Source organism: Lithobates pipiens, unplaced genomic scaffold (assembly GCF_037356315.1).
Source record: "Lithobates pipiens isolate NorthernLeopardFrog02 unplaced genomic scaffold, aLitPip1_a1.2 Scaffold_30, whole genome shotgun sequence".
NCBI classification, from domain to species: Eukaryota; Metazoa; Chordata; class Amphibia; order Anura; family Ranidae; genus Lithobates; species Lithobates pipiens.
In genome coordinates this window covers 42,281,281-42,295,197 of record NW_027507791.1, presented here as the reverse complement: position 1 = coordinate 42,295,197, position 13,917 = coordinate 42,281,281, and positions in this window count along the sequence as shown.

Genomic DNA, 13,917 nt, shown 5'->3' with positions numbered 1-13,917 from the left:
GTCCTTCTCTATAAATCTATTTCTCAATATTCCCGTTTCCCTGTCGAAGTCCTCAAGGGTAGTACAGTTCCTTCTCATACAAAGGAACTGCCCCTTGGGGACACCTTCCAACCAAGGTTGATGGTGACAGCTATCTCTTGAAATATACGTGTTTTCGATCCGTGGGTTTGAAAAAAGGAAGAAGTAATTAGATGGCCTTTGTGTGCTTTAATAGTAAGATCCAAGAAATGTATGTCCTCCTGGCTCATCTCGTAACTCAGTTTGATGCCTTGTCAGGTCACCTGAGGCCAGGTGACAGATGCACACACCGTAGGGATCAGGAGTGCATCTCTAAGGTAGTGGACCCTACGGCTGACTGCTGCGGATGGAGCTCTGGATGGTTTAGGAAAACAGGTCCTCTGGAGCACCAACACGGATAACACTGGGAGCTAGAGCATGAGATTCCTCAGGGCGTGGAGTCTGAGGGCCAGCAGGTGTTCACCAGGGCCGCTAATGGTGGGGATGGACTTTCGCTACAACTGGCTCCAGGTCGCAGCCCCCAGGGTCTCCCAACTCATGCTCATGGTAGGCTACTGGAGGATAGAGAGGAAGCAGCAGGCCGGGACAACAAGGGATAGTCAGGAGATGAGCCAAAAGATCAGGGCAAGGAGCAGACAGGGATAGTCAAAGAACACGCCAAAGGTCAGGGTATGAAGTAGACAAGGATAGTCAAGAACAAGCCAAAGACCATAAACAGAATCAGATGTAGAGCTTGGGCAAGTCAGGCTTGGAGAGTACTGTGTTAAATAGTGCGTCCTGTAGAGGCTAGGGTGGAGCCACGCCGAAGGGAAGATTACGTATCCATGCCGGTTTGAGAGTGCAGGCCCTAAGGCTGATACACAGACCAGAGGTAAGCAGACAGACAGGGCATGAAAGTATTAAATGCAGATTCATGCCATGCCTCTATTGTTTTGGTTCAACATGTTCATAAATTCTATCAGAGAGGTGGAGTCACCCTTCCAAAGGAGGAGGATGTCATCTATATATCTAGCCCACAGGACCAGTTCAGTCCCATGTTGGGTATAGATGACATCCTCCTCCCATTTGGCCATAAGTAGGTTGCCCACACTCGGAGAGTGTCTAGCCCCCATTGCAACACCCTATTCTGGAGGAAGAAACCTCCCCCCAGACCAGAAATAGTTGTGAGTGGTTGGATATTTCAACAAGCCCATCACAAACTCTCACTGGGTGGAACTCAATTGAGAGTCCTTATCAAGATAATATGACACTGCAGATATACCAAGTTCACGAGGAATGATGGTGTACAATGGTGTAAAATCTACGGTCAATAGCCACCACCCCTCCTGAAAGGCAAATTCCCCTATCAAGTCAACGACAGATTTTGTATCCTTAATGTATCCTTTTGTAACCTTCACTAACAGCCAAATTTGAAAGGAAATTCCAATACCTGTAATTTAATAGTTATTTATTATAAATTCGTTATTATTTAGAATTTCCAAATTTCCCGATTTCTGAACTTTCGAATATACTGATTTTAAAATTTTCTTATTTTCGAATCTACAAATTTACGTATTATCAGCGTTTCTAAATTATATAGATTTTTTAATTTACAAAAAAAAAACAAAAAAAAACAAAATGAAACGAAAAAAAAAAAAAAAAAATTTTGGCAGCGCACGTCTAGTGTCTGATCTCTGTGGTAGCCAGTCAGAGGCTACCACAGAGATCAGGTCACATGGAATCGGGAGTCCCGATCATTAGTACGGGGCCTCAGGGGGTTCCCAATCTCTGTGCTGGGGGTGCACTGTGCGGCCCCACTCCAAACAGCTCAGTGCAGTGAGGCAGCATATACAGTGCCTTGAAAAAGTATTCATACCCCTTGAAATTTCCCACATTTTTTCATGTTACAACCAAAAACTTAAATGTATTTTATTGGGATTTTATGTCATAGACCAATTGTGAAGTAGAAGGAAAATCATAAATGGTTTTCAATTTTTTTTACAAATAAATATGTGAAAAGTGTGGGGGGCATTTCCGTCTTTCTCTGTTGTGTTGTCTCCCGCTGTCTGGCATTTTTTATATAGCTATGGGGCGTGGCCATCCGATGACGCCCCCCCCCGGGAACCCGCCCCTTGTGACCACACATGCTGCCATATTTTGATAAGCCCCCTGCCCGCAGACCCCCCCCCCCCCCACAACCACCAGCCAGGGTTGTGGGGAAGAGGTCCCTGTCCCCATCAACATGGGCTGCATGCTCGGATGAGAGTCTGGTATTGATTTTGGGCGAGGCTCCATGCCATTTAAAAAAAAAAATAAAAAAAAAAAAAATAAAATAAAATGTGCATGGGGGGTGCCTCCGAAAAACAAAATTGGCAGCAAAACAAAAAATACAGAAAAAAAATAAAATGCGCGGGATCCCCCCCCCGCCCCAGGTCCATACAGTCTAGTATGGACCTGGGAGGGATCCCACGTTTCTGTTTTGTTTTTTCGTGATTTTTTTTTTGTTTTGCCGCCAATTTTCTTTTTTAGATTTAGCTGTCAGCAGGGAACCCCCACTGACCGCTGATGACTCATCGGTTGTTAAGGATGCAGCTGAGGATGGCTATCCGGCCCGCTCCTTAGCAACCAGTTATGTACAGCGTTTAACCCTTTCATGACTAAGCCTATTTTTGGAATTTGGTGTTTACAAGTTAAAATCCATATTTTTTGCTAGAAAATTACTTGGAACCCCCAAACATTATATATATTTTTTTAGCAGAGACTCTAGAGAATAAAATGGCGATTGTTGCAATATTTTATGTCACACGGTATTTGCGCAGTGGTGTTTTAAACGCAACTTTTTGGGAAAAGGGACACTTTCATGAATAAAAAAAAAAAAACAGTAAAATTAGCCCAATTTTTTTGCGTAATGTGAAAGATAATGTTACGCCGAGTAAATAGATACCAAACATGTCACACTTTATAATTGCGCGCACTTGTAGATTGATGACAAAGTACGGTACCTAAAAATCTCAATAGGCGACGCTTTAAAAAATTTTTACGGTTACCAGGTTAGCGTTACAGAGGAGGTCTAGTGCTAGAATTATTGCTCTCGCTCTGACGATCGCGGCGATACCTCACATGTGTAATTTGAACACCGTTTACATACGCGGGCGCGACTTCCGTATGCGTTTTCTTTGCTTCGCGAGTTAGCGGGGACGGCGGGCGCTTTAAAAAAATTTTTTTTTTTTTCATTTATTTTAAAATTACTAAATTGTTTAAAAAAAAAAAAAAAATTGATCACTTTTATTGCTGTCACAAGGAATGTAAACATCCCTTGTGACAGTAATAGGTGGTGACAGGTCCTCTTTATGGAGGGATCGGGGGTCTAAAAGACCCCCCACCCCTCCTTTACACTTCAATGTATTCAGATCGCCGAAAACGACGATTCTGAATACCGGATATTTTTTTAAAACCGGCGCCATTGGCAGCCGAGTAAACGGGAAGTGACGTCATGACGTCGCTTCCGTGTTTACGATGAGGAGACTGGAACGAAGCCGATTACAGTTCCTCCGCAGCAGCCGGAGGTGTCGGATCTCTGGAGCACCGGAGCATCTCGGGAGCACCGGTAACAGCGGCGAGAGGCGGCGGGAGGGGGGGACGTCCCCTCCCGCTCCTCCGGCATAACAGCCGAGCGGCTTTTAGCCGCATCGGTTGTTATGCCTGGATAGCCAATCGCCTGCTGCAAAAAACGGTACCGGGATGATGCCTGCAGGTGCGGGCATCATCCCGGTATAACCCCCGGAAGCCAAGTACGCATATCTGCGTACGCTCGGCGGGAAAGGGTTAAACTGGAACATAAAAACCGCAAAGCGCAAAATTAAATAATCGCATCACAAACACAACACTTATGTTTCTGGTGCGATTCCATTAAAGTCTATTACACGCAAAATGCAGGGAAAAAAATATCCCCCCTTGACCCATTCCAAAAACGCGCCAGCTGTAAAACGCATTGATGTGAACGTGTATCATAGGAAACCATGTTAAATGGACTGTAGTGTATAGGGGTGAACCTAGGGTTATAATGTATTATTTCTCATTATACAAATGTATTGTTATTTTTTATTTATAAAATACAATATTATTTAGCATTATTATTATATATATTATTTTTTATTTAGCATTTATTATTATTACTTGTAGTAGTAGCAGTATATTTTATTATATATAGCAGTATATTTATATATATATATATATATATATATATATATGAACCAAGAAAAAGGTATATTTTAAAACCGGCCTATCATATACCTCTCTGCGCCAAACTGGGACCTTCACACACTCCCTGAATTTATATATATATGTATACGTACCAACCTGTATGGCGCACCCACATATATAGAGAAAAAGATTTTTTTCATATGCAGATAACTGCAAAAGTTATAAAACCACAGCAAACTAAACAATAACTGCTAAGTGTATTAATACCTAGCAATACGGACAAGAATAGCAGCCGTTAAAAAGTTATCATACAAATACATAAAAAAAGTAATACAAACAATTCATCAAGGTAAATCTGAGAATGTCCGCATTAAAACAGCGCTTTGTAGAAAGTCCTTTATAGATGTAGCAATGTACGAGCAATCACTAGAAAAGTTCTTAATGTGCAGATAAGGTGTCTACAGTGATCTAATCAGAGTTGCAAGGTGATCAAAGTGCTGTCAAACTTTTCTTCCACCACAAACCGGGAGTGCTTCCCCACATGCGATGCGTCCCCCAAGGGGGTTAAACTCACCAGACACTGCTGAGAACACAAGCCTTAAGGAGTAGTCACTTCCTTGAGTATGGTAATATATCACCTTAGCGTTGCAGTTCCAAACAATCCTCCCAGTTTGTCATAAAAATAAAACAAAGTGTGCACATAGCATAATACTGTTTTATTTTAAAAAGGTTCGCACAAAACAATAGAATCTCCCATTAGCATATCTACGTACATTGTCTAAAACATCATGAGCATTTCCAAAATGTGTACTTCACCGATTATCCAGATCTCAGAGCCATCCACAAGTGTTCAACTGTGTACACTGTGCATCACTTCCTGGTCTGTGGTCAGCGGTGGAGCGCACACCTCACTTCCGGTAGCGTCGTGTAGGCCACGCCCTGACGCGTTTCGTCACTTCCGACTTCAACAGAGGGCGTGGCTACACGACGCCGACGGCCAATATATATACAGCAGTCTCACACCCTGTCAGCAAATCACGCAGCACTGCAATATCCAGCCCACATGACGCTGCACATCGTCATGGTAACCGGACGCGGCCAGCTCGGTTCTCAATACAGGGGAGAGATAATTAGATCAAAACAAACAATCGCCGAACTACTGGCGATCTTCTCAGCAAAACAGGCAAAGTGAACATTCCACTAAAAACAATACATGAAAGATGAAAATATAGACCTACAAATTAAAATTAGCCTCAATATACAAATAAATAAACATACAGATATAAGATTAGATTATATATAGTCTAAATGTCAATTAGACTCTATATTAGATAAAAAAGAAGAAAGACAGTGAACTAGGCATTAGAATCTCACTTGATCCATGTATGTTGGTGTAATATGCGAGTAAGACCCTATATATGTATACATGGTCCATAGACTGTTTCTCTAAAAGATACATCATATTAAGAAAAAACTAGTATGTATGTCATGTGCGTCATCCAAAATATACACATACTTATACCTGTATATATCTCTAATGTCTGCACTAGATGCCCCCATATACCACTGGAATTATCGTTGCAGTGAGCAAAACAGTGGTAAATATGTACTAAGTATCCACCACCTCCAAGATTTTTATCTCTATGAGATGTTATTTAAGTTGAAGGGAGCTTCTTACTGACTAATTACTAAAATCACAAGCGGCAACAGCCGCATAACCATAAACATATTTAAAATATTCCAAACATTCAAGAATACCATAAATCTTATGAGTCAACACAAATTTGAACATGATCTTTCTATAGTAGCCATAGTAATCTTATTAGTCAGCTCATGTCAAAATTTTAGTAATTCCTTACATATCAGCCATAGAGTAATTGTAGTTACCAAAACTCTATATGTCCATGGTATTTATATAAAAAATTGGTATAGATATGTAATGGTACAAACGTAGAAGACCGTATCATGAATGTCTTCATTAGTCCATACACTATATATCTTCCCCAAGTATCCAACTGGATACTGCTTAAAGGATTACTATTTAAAAAATTAAAAAATTTTTAAATATTAAGAGGAAGGAAGCGTAAACCGGAAAACTTAATAATCACTGATGAAACAATTGATATCTAGGTCCACATTTAACCCTTTTGGTGTTAAAGTGTCAATCAAATATATCCATTCCGTTTCGCGTTTGGATAACTCTCGTACCGTATTTGACCCTCTCCAGGAGGGTTTCATATGTTCTACACCCCAAAATCTGAGTCCAGAAGGATCCTGATTATGATAAAGCTTAAAGTGTAGGGATACATTGTGGTCCTTAAAACCAAGTTTAATATTAGCCACATGTTCCGCTATTCTTATCCTTAAAAGTCTTTTGGTACGGCCTATATAGATCAACCCACATGGGCATTGTAGAGCGTATACAACATACGATGTATTACAGGTAATAAACCCTTTGATTGTAAATTCTTTATTATTCCCTGCTGCTAAAAAGCGTTCCATTGCTCTTATTGGTGTGTTTACTTCTTTACAAGCCCTGCAACGTCTACAAGCAAAAAACCCATCTTTTTCCCAAAAAGTGGGAGGGTGTTTAGGCGGGTCAATCACTTTTTTAACTATCTTGTCGGCATAGTTGGGAGCTCTTCTATATATGAACCCGGGTTTTGCAGGTAGTACTGGTTGTAATGTTTTATCCATCAAAAGGATGTGCCAGTGTGATAAAAATATATTCTCCACCTCCCTATATTGTGAATGGTACCCTGATATAAAATTCCATTCGTGACCATTGGGAGTGTGATTGCCATTATTGTTACTCAAGAGACTATCTCTTGATGTGGATGCTACTCCTTCAATCACTTTGTCCAGTTGTTTATCACAATAACCCTTTTCCAGGAATTTTTCTTTAATCCTGTTCGCCTGGGAGAAGAAATCATTATCATTGGAACAGTTTCTTCTGATCCTGGTCACTTGACCTTTAGGGATATTCTTTAACCAGACCGGGTGATGCCCACTCTGTATCGGTAGATAACTATTTGCGTCTGTAGGTTTGAAATAAGCCTTAGTGCCGAGTCTTTCTCCATGTCTATATATGTTAACATCCAAAAAATTGATGCTTTCAGTGCTTATTTCACTAGTCAGTTTAATGTGACTAGTATTATTATTCAATTCAGCAAGGAAATCATTGAGGGAAGATCTTGTTCCAGACCAAATAAAGATCAGGTCATCTATATAACGTCTGTATATCAATAACTCTTGTCTCTTAACAGAGAAAATTTTCTTGTCTTCCCACTCTCCCATAAACAAGTTCGCTATGCTAGGTGCGAACTTAGCGCCCATTGCGACGCCACGTTTTTGGGAGTAGAATTTTCCGCCATACCAGAAATAGTTGTGACCTAAACAAAAATCAAGAGCATTCCTCAAAAAAACTTTTTGATTATGTTTCAGATCATCTCTCCGACTAAGCGCCCAATTAAGGGCCAAGATAGCATCATCATGTTGGATAATAGTATATAAAGACGCGACATCCGCTGTGACTAAGTATACCTCTTCTTTGCCAACTAAGTCCACTTCTTCCAATATTTGTAAAAGATTTTTTGTGTCCTGCAAATAAGCTTTTGTCTGTATCACACTTTTTTGTAGATATAGGTCAAGATACTGGCCCATTCTAGAAGTAATGGATCCTATCCCATTGACAATTGGTCTGCCAGGTGGACATTTTATGTCTTTATGGATTTTCGGCAAAGTATAGATAGTAGGAATCCTACTACTACTAGGAGTTAAATACCTCATTTCTTTGTTAGTTAGGACCCCAGTTGAAACGCCGAAATTCACTAAAGCCTTCAGCTCATACTCATATTGTTTAGTAGGGTCTTTATCCAACTTCTTATACGTATCTTCTTCCATCAACATTTCTATTAGTTGATTGTGATAAAATTCTTTTGTCAGTAAAACAACCCCGCCCCCTTTATCGGCGGGTCTTATGATCAGATCCTTTCTTTTTTCCAAACTCTTAATGCCTTCATGAATATATCGTGGATTAGCATTTGGAAAAAAGAAAGGATCTGATCATAAGACCCGCCGATAAAGGGGGCGGGGTTGTTTTACTGACAAAAGAATTTTATCACAATCAACTAATAGAAATGTTGATGGAAGAAGATACGTATAAGAAGTTGGATAAAGACCCTACTAAACAATATGAGTATGAGCTGAAGGCTTTAGTGAATTTCGGCGTTTCAACTGGGGTCCTAACTAACAAAGAAATGAGGTATTTAACTCCTAGTAGTAGTAGGATTCCTACTATCTATACTTTGCCGAAAATCCATAAAGACATAAAATGTCCACCTGGCAGACCAATTGTCAATGGGATAGGATCCATTACTTCTAGAATGGGCCAGTATCTTGACCTATATCTACAAAAAAGTGTGATACAGACAAAAGCTTATTTGCAGGACACAAAAAATCTTTTACAAATATTGGAAGAAGTGGACTTAGTTGGCAAAGAAGAGGTATACTTAGTCACAGCGGATGTCGCGTCTTTATATACTATTATCCAACATGATGATGCTATCTTGGCCCTTAATTGGGCGCTTAGTCGGAGAGATGATCTGAAACATAATCAAAAAGTTTTTTTGAGGAATGCTCTTGATTTTTGTTTAGGTCACAACTATTTCTGGTATGGCGGAAAATTCTACTCCCAAAAACGCGGCGTCGCAATGGGCGCTAAGTTCGCACCTAGCATAGCGAACTTGTTTATGGGAGAGTGGGAAGACAAGAAAATTTTCTCTGTTAAGAGACAAGAGTTATTGATATACAGACGTTATATAGATGACCTGATCTTTATTTGGTCTGGAACAAGATCTTCCCTCAATGATTTCCTTGCTGAATTGAATAATAATACTAGTCACATTAAACTGACTAGTGAAATAAGCACTGAAAGCATCAATTTTTTGGATGTTAACATATATAGACATGGAGAAAGACTCGGCACTAAGGCTTATTTCAAACCTACAGACGCAAATAGTTATCTACCGATACAGAGTGGGCATCACCCGGTCTGGTTAAAGAATATCCCTAAAGGTCAAGTGACCAGGATCAGAAGAAACTGTTCCAATGATAATGATTTCTTCTCCCAGGCGAACAGGATTAAAGAAAAATTCCTGGAAAAGGGTTATTGTGATAAACAACTGGACAAAGTGATTGAAGGAGTAGCATCCACATCAAGAGATAGTCTCTTGAGTAACAATAATGGCAATCACACTCCCAATGGTCACGAATGGAATTTTATATCAGGGTACCATTCACAATATAGGGAGGTGGAGAATATATTTTTATCACACTGGCACATCCTTTTGATGGATAAAACATTACAACCAGTACTACCTGCAAAACCCGGGTTCATATATAGAAGAGCTCCCAACTATGCCGACAAGATAGTTAAAAAAGTGATTGACCCGCCTAAACACCCTCCCACTTTTTGGGAAAAAGATGGGTTTTTTGCTTGTAGACGTTGCAGGGCTTGTAAAGAAGTAAACACACCAATAAGAGCAATGGAACGCTTTTTAGCAGCAGGGAATAATAAAGAATTTACAATCAAAGGGTTTATTACCTGTAATACATCGTATGTTGTATACGCTCTACAATGCCCATGTGGGTTGATCTATATAGGCCGTACCAAAAGACTTTTAAGGATAAGAATAGCGGAACATGTGGCTAATATTAAACTTGGTTTTAAGGACCACAATGTATCCCTACACTTTAAGCTTTATCATAATCAGGATCCTTCTGGACTCAGATTTTGGGGTGTAGAACATATGAAACCCTCCTGGAGAGGGTCAAATACGGTACGAGAGTTATCCAAACGCGAAACGGAATGGATATATTTGATTGACACTTTAACACCAAAAGGGTTAAATGTGGACCTAGATATCAATTGTTTCATCAGTGATTATTAAGTTTTCCGGTTTACGCTTCCTTCCTCTTAATATTTAAAAAATTTTTAATTTTTTAAATAGTAATCCTTTAAGCAGTATCCAGTTGGATACTTGGGGAAGATATATAGTGTATGGACTAATGAAGACATTCATGATACGGTCTTCTACGTTTGTACCATTACATATCTATACCAATTTTTTATATAAATACCATGGACATATAGAGTTTTGGTAACTACAATTACTCTATGGCTGATATGTAAGGAATTACTAAAATTTTGACATGAGCTGACTAATAAGATTACTATGGCTACTATAGAAAGATCATGTTCAAATTTGTGTTGACTCATAAGATTTATGGTATTCTTGAATATTTTGAATGTTTGGAATATTTTAAATATGTTTATGGTTATGCGGCTGTTGCCGCTTGTGATTTTAGTAATTAGTCAGTAAGAAGCTCCCTTCAACTTAAATAACATCTCATAGAGATAAAAATCTTGGAGGTGGTGGATACTTAGTACATATTTACCACTGTTTTGCTCACTGCAACGATAATTCCAGTGGTATATGGGGGCATCTAGTGCAGACATTAGAGATATATACAGGTATAAGTATGTGTATATTTTGGATGACGCACATGACATACATACTAGTTTTTTCTTAATATGATGTATCTTTTAGAGAAACAGTCTATGGACCATGTATACATATATAGGGTCTTACTCGCATATTACACCAACATACATGGATCAAGTGAGATTCTAATGCCTAGTTCACTGTCTTTCTTCTTTTTTATCTAATATAGAGTCTAATTGACATTTAGACTATATATAATCTAATCTTATATCTGTATGTTTATTTATTTGTATATTGAGGCTAATTTTAATTTGTAGGTCTATATTTTCATCTTTCATGTATTGTTTTTAGTGGAATGTTCACTTTGCCTGTTTTGCTGAGAAGATCGCCAGTAGTTCGGCGATTGTTTGTTTTGATCTAATTATCTCTCCCCTGTATTGAGAACCGAGCTGGCCGCGTCCGGTTACCATGACGATGTGCAGCGTCATGTGGGCTGGATATTGCAGTGCTGCGTGATTTGCTGACAGGGTGTGAGACTGCTGTATATATATTGGCCGTCGGCGTCGTGTAGCCACGCCCTCTGTTGAAGTCGGAAGTGACGAAACGCGTCAGGGCGTGGCCTACACGACGCTACCGGAAGTGAGGTGTGCGCTCCACCGCTGACCACAGACCAGGAAGTGATGCACAGTGTACACAGTTGAACACTTGTGGATGGCTCTGAGATCTGGATAATCGGTGAAGTACACATTTTGGAAATGCTCATGATGTTTTAGACAATGTACGTAGATATGCTAATGGGAGATTCTATTGTTTTGTGCGAACCTTTTTAAAATAAAACAGTATTATGCTATGTGCACACTTTGTTTTATTTTTATGACAAACTGGGAGGATTGTTTGGAACTGCAACGCTAAGGTGATATATTACCATACTCAAGGAAGTGACTACTCCTTAAGGCTTGTGTTCTCAGCAGTGTCTGGTGAGTTTAACCCCCTTGGGGGACGCATCGCATGTGGGGAAGCACTCCCGGTTTGTGGTGGAAGAAAAGTTTGACAGCACTTTGATCACCTTGCAACTCTGATTAGATCACTGTAGACACCTTATCTGCACATTAAGAACTTTTCTAGTGATTGCTCGTACATTGCTACATCTATAAAGGACTTTCTACAAAGCGCTGTTTTAATGCGGACATTCTCAGATTTACCTTGATGAATTGTTTGTATTACTTTTTTTATATATATATATATATATATATATATATATATATATATATATATATATATATATATATATATATATATATATATATAATTATTATTTGTAGTAGTATTTAAATGTATTATTATATATTAAAAAAAATTCCAGTATATATACTATAGTTTGTAGGCACTATAACTTTCACACAAACCAATTAATATAGACTTATTGATTTTTATTTATTTATTTTTTTATCAAAGACATGTAGCAGAATAAATTTTGGCCAAAATGTATGAAGAATTTCAATTTTCTTTTATTTTTATTTTTTTTGATTCAAAGTTTTATAGCAGAAAGTAAAAACTGTTTTTTTTTTTTTCATTTATAAATCGCAAACAATAAAAACCCCAAAAACTAAAAAGATAGACCGTAGTCATGGCAACACGGCTGAAGGTAGACCGTAGTCATGGCAACGTAACAAAAAGGTAGACCATAGTCATGGCGACACAGCTAAAGGTAGACCATAGTCATGGCAACCTAACAAAAAGGTAGACCGTAGTCATGGCGACACTGCTAAAAGGTAGACCGTAGTCGTGGCAAGGTAGCAAAAAGGTAGACCGTAGTCATGGCGACACTGCTAAAGGTAGACCGTAATCATGGCAATGTAGCAAAAAGGTAGACCGTAGTCATGGCGACACAGCTAAAAGGTAGGCCGTAGTCATGGAAACGTAGCTAAAGGTAGACTGTAGTCATGGCAACACATCTAAAGGCAGACCGTAGTCATGGTGACATAAAAGGTAAACTGTAGTCATAGTAACATTTCTAAAAGGTAGCCCGTAGTCAGTGACAGATCTAAAGACAGATAATAGTCATGGCAACACAGCTAAAGATTGACTGTAGTCATGGCGACACAGCTACAGGTGGGCCGTAGTCATGGCGACACAGCTACAGGTGGGCCGTAGTCATGGCGACACAGCTACAGGTGGGCCGTAGTCATGGCGACACAGCTACAGGTGGGCCGTAGTCATGGCGACACAGCTACAGGTGGGCCGTAGTCATGGCGATGTAGCTGAAGGTGGACCATAGTCAAGGCAACAATTCTAAAGACGGACCATAATCATGGTGACAAATCTCAAGGTAGGCCGTAGTCAAGGCGACAAATCTAAAAATGGAGCATAGTGAAGGCGACAAATCTAAAGGTGGATGGTAGTCATGGTAACAGACCTAAGGGCGTGACCAATTTAGAGATGTGCAGAATGAAGAAATGCATTTAGTTTAATTTTGTTTCGATTTGTTATTTAAATTTACATAAATCCATTCAATTGAGTTTTTGGAAATCGTTTAGTTTTGTATCGCTTATTCATTTTCAAATTTTCAGAATTTGAACAAATTTAATTCAATTTGGGAAAATTCGAATTGGCATTCAAATTTAATTTTATTTCGATTGGAGAGCCGAATTTTTCACATCTAAGAATTGCAATATGTTTACATTTCATATGTGCTTCCAAATTCAAATCAAATTTAAAATTGGTCCCAAAATAACAAATATTGTTTCGACGATACATCCGAATTTCTGAACAACGAAAAATTTGTACCGAACCGAAATTCGGACGTAAACTAATTGCACATGTCTAGTGACCATAGTCATGGTGACATAGCTAAAAGTAGAGCGTAGTTATGGCAACATATATAAAAAGTAGACCGTAATGGGGAGCCATAGGGAGCAGGAAAGAACTGTCAAAAGACCTGCGTGACAAGGTAATGGAAATTATATAAAGACGGAAAAGGATATAAAAAGATATCTGAATTTGCCAGTCAGTACTGTTCAATCACTAATTAAGAAGTGGTGAATTCAGGGATCTCTTGATCCCAAGCCAAGGTCAGGTAGACCGAGAAAGATTGCAGCCACAACTGCCAGAAGAATTGTTCGGAATACAAAGAAAAACCCTACAGGTAACCTCAGGAAAAATACAATACTGCTATGGTTGTTTCAAGGAGCACAATACGACTATGCTTGAA